Below are 10,546 nucleotides of genomic sequence, written 5' to 3' on the forward strand. Positions count from 1 at the left end.
TTTCAGTCCCATGAGACTTGCACTTCTGCCCTCAGAGGGGACTGACTCAAGGTAGCTGGTGCCCTGGTGAAGGTGAGTTGTGGAGGTCAGACCTTCTCAGCAGGTTCTTTCTCTGACAAAATGCCTCCTTCCAGAATTTGTTACAGAATTTACAACACAGAAAGTGACCCGGTGCTTCTGGCTTCCCCCCAACCCAAGTTGGGGTTCCTAAGAGAGTGCATAGAAAGTCGGGATGGTGGCTGGGCACAGTGGCTCACGCCTGTAATCCCAGCACTTTGGGAGGCTGAGGCGAGAGAATCACTATTCAGGAGATCGAGACCATCCTGGCCAACATGGTGAAACCCCATCTCTACTAAAATATAAAAAAATTAGGCAGGCACGGTGGCAGGTGCCCATAGTCCCAATTACTCAGGTGACTGAGGCAGGGGAATGGTTTGATCGTCGGAGGCAGAGATTGCAGTGAGCCAAGATCGCAAGATCGCACCACTGCTCTCCAGCCTGACAACAGAACAAGACTCTGTCTCAAACAAACAAACATGAAAACAAAAACAAAAAACCGGAAAGTCAGGGTGGAAGGGGCCAAGCTTAGAATTGAAGAAGTGGAGTAACAGGAAGAGGCGCTCGGCTGGCAGTGTTACTCTTGCATACACAATGAGATTTATTTTAATCCCATGAACTTCTGCTTTCCACAGCGAGAAGACCCTGTGGGGAGCAACCGACGAAGTGAAACTGCTTCTAACCCAATGCGGGGCATCTGTAAAGTATGGACAGGCTCTCGCTTTAAGGTAGATGCATGCTGCAAAATGGGAAGTTGCATTTTTATTTTATTATTTGGATTTGGTTTAGATCTTAGATCTATGTGATTTAACAAGTATAAATCATGACGGACTTAGTACAGTGGTTGGCACATTTGATATCTCAAGAAGGGCTGAGCATGGTGGCTCATGCCTATATTCCCAACACTTTGGGAGGCTGAGGTGGGAGGATCCCTTGAGCCCAGGAGTTCATGATCAGCCTGGGCAATACAGTGAGACAAAGGTTTTTCCTTTTTAATGATCTTCATATGTCATTTTTGTTCTTCAGCCCGAAGGTGAGTTTTGAGACAGTAAAAAATTCAAAGCAAAATTCAATCTATTCCGTTTTTAATCCGTGATAATAGTTCAAGTTAAAGTTTCTTCAGCTACCTGCTTGGAAGGGCTAAGGAGGATGCTGGCTCTATGTTTTCTCTGAGGCTCTGATGATGGAGTTAATTTCCCACCTCTCCCAGGCAGCTTTAGAAGACAAACTTTCCCATCCAATTTGCAGAAAACATGGATCTGGGTGTCCTGGCTGCACCCAAACCAAGAATAACAGTTTGGCCTTTATCTGGGTGATGTTTACTCCTCTGCATCTGTGTGCATGAATTGATATGCGTAGGTGGGTGGAAGGAGGAATATTTGGGGGTCGGAAAGGAGGGATGGGATGCAATCAGGACAGTGGAAAGGATGGGGTGCTGTCTCCCTCCTTGCCCCCTTGGCCTGGTTTGGAAACCCCATGAAGGAGGAGTGAGAGCTGAAGAAATGGATTTCATGAGAAACTCGGTGAGATGGCGGATCCCAGCATCAAAGCGCTGGGATGCTGAGAGGTTGACACACAATTTTGAGGAGAGAATTACCGAACCTACTGCTAGCTCTGTGGAACCCGACATGGCTCCTGTCTCGAGGATAGTTGCATTTGGGATTACTGGGAGAAAGCACCCTTAGCATGGTCGTAACCATCATTGGGAAAGCACCTTCGTTCAGCAAGGTCAACAGTGAGAGACTCTTGCAAGGACATGCAAAGGGCCCAGGGGTAGCTGCTGCAAGCTGGAGGGGAGTAGACTACAGCAGCATGGTGAGAGGAGCTGACGGTCAGCTGTTGGCACCTGCGAGAATCTCAGGTTTGAATGGAAATACTCGTGTGCACGTTTGCAGAAGGGCAAGAGGTCCCGCCCCAGCAGGTGGGAGCAGGAATAAGAACTGGGCTTACTGATGTTGTCATGCCTTCTTTGTAGCCACAGGCTGGTGAGGACTGGCAGCATTTGGGTTACACGCATCATGATAAGAATTGCTTTTCCACAATGAGATACCGCCATCCAAGAATAGGGTCTAGTAGGAACCAGTCTGTCCATGTTACTATACATAGGAAAGAAATGAATTCTTCACGTCACAAGCTCTTGCTCTACCAGTATTGCAGAGCATCTGTGAAAGCAGGCTCTGGGCAGGGACGGTGGCTTATGCCTGTAATCCATTACTTGGGAGGCCAAGGTGGGTGGATCACCTGAGGTCAGGAGTTCAAGACCAGCCTGGCCAACATGGTGAAACCCCATCGCTACAAAAAATATAAAATGTAGCCGGGTGTGGTGGTACACACCTGTAATCCCAGTTGCTCGGGAGGCTGAGGCAGGAAAATCACTTGAACCTGGGAGGTGGATGTTGCAGTGAGTGAGACAGCATCATTGTACTCCAGCCCTGGGTGAGAGTGAGACTCTGTCACACACACACACACACACACACACACACACACACACACACACACAGAGCAGGCTCTGTCATCACAGTCTTGCATCTCTGTCACTAGCCATGAAACCTTGACTTCTGGTTGGGGACTTTATCTGTTAATAGGAATAATTATAATATTTAACCCTTATACCTACGCAATTTAAGAAGTATAACTCGTGACAGACTTAAAACAGTGGCTGGCACATTTGAAATCTCAAGAAGGGCTGCGCATGGTGGCTCATGCCTGTATTCCCAACACTTTGGGAGGCTCAGGTGGGAGGATCACTTGAGCCCAGGAGTTCAAGATCAGCCTGGACAATATAGTGAGACCCTGTCTCTACAAAAAAAATTAAGATGTGAGCAGAACATGGTGGCACGTGCACATGCCTATAGTCCCGGCTACATGGGAGGCTGAGGTGGGAGGATCATTTGAGCTGGGAGGGGTGGAGCTTGAAGTGAACTGTGGTCATGTCACTGCACCCCAGCTTCGGCAACAGAGTGAGAACTTGTCTCTAAATAAATAAATAAAGCCTTAAGAAAGGTTAGCGCCTTATATCGGTAAGTACAAGGTCAGGATGCTAACGACAGCATGATGGAAACATTTTTCCAGAAATAAAAGAGCCAGAAAGACATTGAGGGTGCAGGGGTAGTGAGTCCAGGAATCAAAGATACCGACTGCAGTGGAATATCAGAGCTAGCAAAGATTCTTTCAGCAGCTTTCTTTGGCCTGTTTTTGTTTGTTTGGTTTTGGTTTTTTTGTTTGTTTGTTTGCTTTTCCCCGGGCCAAAGTCACTGCTGTGAGGAAAGACACTTAAAGTCCTCAGGTCTAGAAGTTTCCTGGGCATGACTAAGGATCTAACTCTCTTCACAGGGAGAACACAGTCTAATAATGTGGTGCCTTAACCCATCATGACCTAAAATAAGAAAGACCTCGTCTCTTTTCCATTTTTAATAAACGTCACAGGAAGAACATTCAATAAGCTTAATATTGTGGTCTTAGCATCTGCCTGTTCCAATCTGCCAGAGCAATCCACCTTACCACTGAATTTCAACACATCATCCATTAGCACTCAAGACAAAAACTGTCCTAGGGCCAATGACTTCCTCTGAAATTGAAACAAATCATTGTACAGCTAAGAAATCAGAAGCAATACACATTCTTGCTGCATAAGCCAAGATATACTCCTTCTCAGGACTGCAGGGCCCCTATCTATAAAATAATTTGATTAAAAAATATGTTTTGGCCAGGAGCAGTGGCTCACGCCTGTGATCCCAGCACTTTGGGAGGCTGAGATGGGAAGATCATCGGAGGTCAGGAGTTCGAGACCAGCCTGGCCAACATGGCGAAACCCCATCTCTACTAAAAATACAGAAATTGTCCAGGCATGGTGGTGCACACCTGTAATCCCAGCTACTTGGGAGGCTGAGGCAGGAGAATTGCTTGAACCTGGGAGGCAGAGGTTGCAGTGAGCCAAGATTGTGCCACAGTACTCCAGCCTGGGTAATAGTGCAAGACTCCATCTCAAAAAAAAAAAAAATGTTTTGAGGCTAGGCACAGTGGCTCACATCTGTAATCTCAGCACTTTGAGAGGCCAAGGCAGGCAGATTGCTAGAGCCCAGGAGTTCAAGACCAGCCTGGGTAACATGGCAAAACCCTGTCTCTACCAAAAAATATACAAAAATTAGCTAGGAGCTGTAGTATATGCCTGTAGTCCCAGCTACTCAGGAGGCCAAGATAGGAGGATCACTGGAGCCCTGGAGGTGGAAGTTACAGAGAGCTGTGATCGCACTGCTATACCTCTGCACTGCAGGTGAGAATGAGCTCCTGTCTCAAAAGAAAAAAAAAAGGTTTTTGAAATGAATGGACTCATTTGAGGTCCAGAGTTATTAATGAGGATAGGTACAAAAGAGTCATTTGCCTATTGTTTATTTTCCAGCTGGTACCTGTGAGGATTCTTTGTAGCATCTAAGCAACATCTCTTTCTGTTCAAACCCAGGAGCCGTCTCTTCATGCATTTTATTGTCCAGTGCGCCGTTCCTGGTTAATTGTGTCTCTCACCGAGAAGAACACAGCAGCTGTGTTGTACTTAACCACAAGGCAGCTCTTCAGAGCCTGCTCGCATTACGTGGTATAGGTCTTCTTGCCTCTGCAGTTCCCTGACAGTATGTTTGTAACGCTGGTTGAATTATTCCTCGTGCCGCCACATCGTCCATCCACCCTGGCTTCCTGTGACTCTCAAAGGTTGTTACTGTGCCTCATGGATGCAAGCATTCCCCAGAGGATGCAGGGAAATGTGAGCTGGTACAGTATTCGTTTGCTGATTCTGTTGTTTACCATTCAGAATTTTATAGTATAAACATCGAACCACCCACCATCCAGCCGCATTTTCTCTTGGCCTCTTGAGCTGGTAACCACTGCATTCCTACAATGGAAGCACTTTTGATTTTGACTGAAGCCCTGCCTTCCACACACCGCCAATAGCAGGGAGGGTAGGCAAGGGGTCTGTGCACAAGGAAAGAAGAGCAGTCTCACTCCTGCAAGAAACATTCCTCCCTCATCAGGCACAGCTTAATACTGACTGGCAGGGCACCAAGTCACCACGGGAGACAAGAGAGGACGTTGATTGGAAGGCCCATTGGTGTTCAGTTTTGAAAGCCATCCTTGAAGGACTGCCTGGCACATGGCTCAGAGCATGCAGCAATGGCAACTATTGCCCTGGATGCCAGAGGCTGGGGCACAGGGAGGCACAGGGTAAAGGACACCTGCTAGCACACCTGCCACCCTCAAGACAAGAGGTGGCACCACAGTCAAAACACAGATGGACACAGGTCCACACTTGTGGCTCAGGGCCAAGGGTCAGTTCAAACCCAGGAGCTGCTGGTAGCCAAACCCTTGAAGTCATTTTGTGTTCAATGTGAGAGTCGCCCCATTCAACAAGCCAGCACCATTCTCAGGCCCAATCCTGGGGGGCCTATACTGCTTGCCAGGGCACCCACCTCAAGTGTGGACCCAATACCAGTCTCTGGCAGGACCCCATAGATGCGAATTCCAGAGTGTCTTGGGATATCCGGTTTACTCCATGTTTGGGGTAGAGGATCAGAGGTCATCTCGAAGGGGAGAAATGAAGACTGGGGACTACATGGTTCTGGGTCTGGGCTGGGGCATCCCACTTGGGGATCACTGACAGTCCAAGCTGTACCAGGCCCTCAGAAGGACTTAGAAAGTTCAAGGGAGGCCTTCTGAAGCACTGGGGCAAAGGGAGATCAGGGCTTCGTTGGTCCAGTACTAACCCATCTCCTCTAAAAAGGCTGAGACAGCAAAAGAACAGGGGCAGTGGTTGGGGTGAGGGAGCCAGGAACCCCATTAGCAGTAATTCATATAATCTGCAGACTCCAAAATAGTTAAAGGGCTGCCCACAGCAAGCCCCTGAGATCTGGCAGTTTCTAATAGGAAGAGGCAGAGAGAAGATCCATGAAGTGTGTGGGGGTGGGGATAAGAAAGAGGCCAGTGATGGCAGGTCCCAGAAAGTGTCCGCAAAAACACAGATCTGCCTCGGATGTGGTTTGGTTGTATCCCCACCCAAATCGCATCTTGAATTGTAGCTCTCAATTCCCACATGTTATGGGAAGGACTCGGTAGGAGATAATGGAATCATGGGGTGGTTTTTCCCAATGCTGTTCTCATGGTAGTGAATAACTCTCATGAGATCTGATGGTTTTATAAAGGGTTTTCCTTTTTGCTTGGCTCTCATGCCCTCTTGTCTGCCACCATGTACAACATGCCTTTCACCTCCTGCCATGATTGTGAGGCCTCTCCAGGCACATGGAACTGTGAGTCCATGAAACCTCTTTATCTTTATAAATTAACCAGTCTCAGGCATGTCTTTATCAGCAGCGTGAAAACAGACAAAATCTCTACTCTAAAAGAGTTTGCCTTCTAGTGGGGGAAGACAGGGCATCAGCAGGATAAAGAGAAAGACGTCTAGTAACTTAGAAGATGGCAAATGCTATGGAGAAATAAAAAGCAAGGAAGGTGGACAATGAGTGCCGCCATTTCCAACTGGGTCATCCAGGAAGGCTTCAATGGAAAAGGGATTAGAGCAAAGATGTGAAGGGCAGAAAGAATACTGAAATAAATGTCTTGGGGAAAATGTGAATGGATTTAGAGTCCACTCTCCTGGCTTTTCATTAGTATTTCAAAATAATTATGAGAATGTGCATGTGTTGTTAGAGTATTAACCGTTACCCTTGAGGCTGCTGGGGCACCACTAACAAGACAGATTCTGAAGACAAGCATCTCTCATCGTGAAGAGGCAGACATGGGGCCGTGTGGAGTTGTGCTGGCCAGGAGCCCCCGCCCAGCCTCCCTGATCCTAACCCTGAACACCCCTACTGGTGGCTGCATCTTTGTCCTTGGACACCTGGAACACAGTGTCGTCCGGCAGCTCAGAGCCTCCATCGGTGAAGGAGGGCAGTGTCTCAGCAGCTGGCTGTCGAATAGATGTACAGGTGTAGGCCACTTCCAGATCCAGAGCCAGGAGTTTTTCATTGTGCGTGCACCCTGGGGGGACTTCAGGATGTACCACCAGACCCACTCCCTCCCTCAAGTGGGTCCTGAAGGATCTTGTCCAGGGTTAAAAGGACCAATACCAGTAGCACGTCATGGGTCACAGCACACCAGGTGGAATCCTGAGCTCAGGGACCAGGGGATGTATCCCCAGCAGGATGCCAGTGATTAAGTTGCCTTTGAAACCTCCAGGGACTAACAGACTCCCCATTGTTCTACATCCGTTACACAGAGAACATTTTTCTGGCTCCTAGACCAGGGGTGGCTGATCGAGGAGCAGCCTCCATTGCAAGTTACTGACGGCAAAAGGATGCTTTTTTTCAGTGAGGGAATCAGATGGCAAATACAGAATGCTCTGGCCATGGAGGAAGACTGCAGAGAGCTCTGTGATTGAGAATTACAATAGAAGGAATGAGAGAATAAAAATCAAATGCAAAGCGTAAAGGCCACTTTGTTGCGGACTGGCAGGAAAAACATTAAGAGTTAAAAGACTATGACCTTGGGCTTGGATGGGTCATTTAAAATTCTAAAACCTCAATTTCCCCATTTGAAAGTGAGAATTATACTTGACAATCTCCAAATTCTCACTCACTTTAAATATGCCTAGTCTATGCTTCTCTTGAATGGTTCGTCATCATAGAAAAAGGAGTGAATTTGGAGCAACATTTGCCAAAAATTAGATGTACAATTCATTTTCCCACTAATCCGTCCGGAATTCAAGGATTGCAATTCCATTTCTGTACAGCCCTCTTTGCCACATCTACTGAGAGAATACAGACCATTCTCAACACCTCAACTGTTGATGTCCAGAAAGGACTGCCATTTACTTGTAGAGATGCTGAGAGATTGTGAAGGCCCCCTGAGGAATGCACAGACAGACTTCAGTTAAGAGTTCAGTTTCCTTGGGGTAAAAATGAAAAAAAAAAAAAAAAAAAAAAAAAAAAGCTCCAAGTTGAGAAATGGCAAGGAAATAAAAAGGAACTTGAAAGTTTGCAAGCTCCAGAGGCATTTTAAAAACATGATCGGCGTTCACGACACCAGCAGCTGTTACAGCATTCAGTCTGGGTATGCTCCCTTCTCCATCAGTGTCATGCGTCAGAACAGTGGGTCTTCATTGAAATCTGAAATTTCTTGGGTAAAAGCATATCATCAGGTTTGTAGGAGGCTCAGCGTTACTTGTATTTCAAGCCTCAAAAGCAAATAACATTCAACTCATGCAAAATTCTTTTTTTCTGATTGTAAATCATAAGAGTCAAAACCAAGCATATTAGGAAATTTTGGATAGTATCTAAGTTTCTGAGACAGAAACAGTACAATGACTTGATAGGCAAGATTTAAGGATTATCCAGCTGTGAAGTTGCTGAGAGCTCAGCTTAATGTGTTATTTTTAAAAATGTAATAGAACATATCTATTTTTTAAATGGTTTTGCTAAACCGAGGGTTCTATCATGAAATAACTAAATCCTGGTGACTTTAGGGCTAATCTTAAATTCTTTGCATGTTCCCAATTAATTAAAGGTGAATTAATTAATCAAAGGCGAGTTCATTAAATAATTAAAGGTGAGTTGATTAATTAAAGGTGAAAGTCTCATTCTGAATAATTTACTCAAAATTTACAAACCCTTATGCAGAATCAGTCTCACTCCTCCAGAAGCCAAGAATCACACTCGTAACAGTGTCCCTCCAGGAAAGGCACCCTCCCCATGCCCTGTCCCCACTCCACTCTGGTTTCCTTGGGTTTCCCCTTCTGCCAGACAGACCATGGGCTCACCAGGGAGGAGAAAGGGAGATGCTTAACACTCAGGCTGCTGGACTCTAGCTCCTCAATCCAGCTACTGGCCAAATGGTAGCACAACCTGCCTTCTAGATCGACACCCCGTCCCCTCCCTGTATTCTCAGCTTGGTCTTCTTGAGTACAATTTTTTAAATAGCCACTAGCATGAGGAATTCACAAGCTCACAAACTATAAGAAAATAAATTAGATGCAGAATCCAGTTTTAACTTGTTAGATTAGTCTCAGTAGATGGTGTGATGGCTAATACTGAGTGTCAACTTGATTGGATTGAAGGATGCAAAGTATTGTTCCTGAGTGTGTCTGTGAAGGTGTTGCCAAGGACATTAACCTGTGAGTCAGTAGAATGGGAAAGGCAGACCCACCCTCAGTCTGGGTAGGCACCATCTAATCAGCTGCCAGTGTGGCTAGAATAAAGCAGGCAGAGGAACATGACAAAACTAGACGGGCTTAGCCTCCCAGCCTACACCTTTCTCCCATGCAGCGTGCTCCCTGCCCTCAACATCACACTCCAAGTTCTTCAGCTTTAGGACTCAGACTGGCTTCCTTGCTCCTCAGCTTGCAGACAGCCTATTGTGGGACCTTGTAATTGTGTGAGCCAATACTCCTTAATAAACATAAAATAAAAATAAAATAGAGACATAAAGAGGAGTAAATATATATTTATATAAAGGGGAGCTTACATATAAAGGGGAGTTTATATAAGGGATATATATATATATCCTATTAGTTCTGTCCCACTAGAGAACCCTGAATAATACAGATGGAATGAAATTTTTAAAAGTAGATATTTTTTTCTAGGTCAAGAGCAACCAAATTTTGGCGATTTCACATGACTTGAGCTCTACTTAGGAATCCTTCAATTCTGGATTCTCTGTCTTTTTATGTGAGTTTAACCTATTCCTGCTCTTCCTGCCCAGCTTCTCAGAGTATTCCTTTAAATTCCACTACCTATCCTTAAGCCAGCTGAGTTCCCACTGAGCTCCTCTAGCCAATTCAATGTCCATTCCCTAAATGTTCATTGAGCACCTGTTCTGAACCAGGGACTGCTGCAGACACAGGGCAGGGGTAAGTCTGTCTTAGCCTTTGAGGAGTTCATAGTCTAGTGAGAAACAGAAACTTTAAAAATGGACATAATTAGGTTGATGATAGAAATATGTCCAAAGTGTGGAAGAGAATCAAGAAGCATCACGCTTAGGGGAAAGACTGAGGAAGATTTCAAAGAAGAGTCGACATGTGGATTGTGTCCTGAGGGAACTACAAGATTTCCTGAACAAACCCAAGTGGGGAAGGCATCACAGTAGGCACAGTGCAAAATCTAGGCTCTGGAACCATTGAAGAACACTGAAAGTTTTGGGGAAGGGCCAGTAGCTCCATAGGGCCCAATGATAGGATGCAAGGAGGGGCTGGGTGTGGTGGCTCACACCTGTGATCCTAGCAGTTTGGGAGTCCAAGACAGGAGGATGGTTTGAGGCCAGGAGTGCAATGCTGCAGTGAGCTATGATTATACCACTGCATTCCAGCCTGGGTGACAGAGCAAGAGCTAGTCTCTAGAAATAAAAAATAAAGAAGATGCAAGGAGATAAAAGGAGATTGGTGTCAGATCTTAAAGGAGCATGACATTCTCCTCCTGAACCATGTGTTTAAGCCATACATTATTTTTCTAAC

This window comes from Saimiri boliviensis, chromosome 3, assembly GCF_048565385.1.
Source record: "Saimiri boliviensis isolate mSaiBol1 chromosome 3, mSaiBol1.pri, whole genome shotgun sequence".
In the NCBI taxonomy this organism is placed as follows: domain Eukaryota; kingdom Metazoa; phylum Chordata; class Mammalia; order Primates; family Cebidae; genus Saimiri; species Saimiri boliviensis.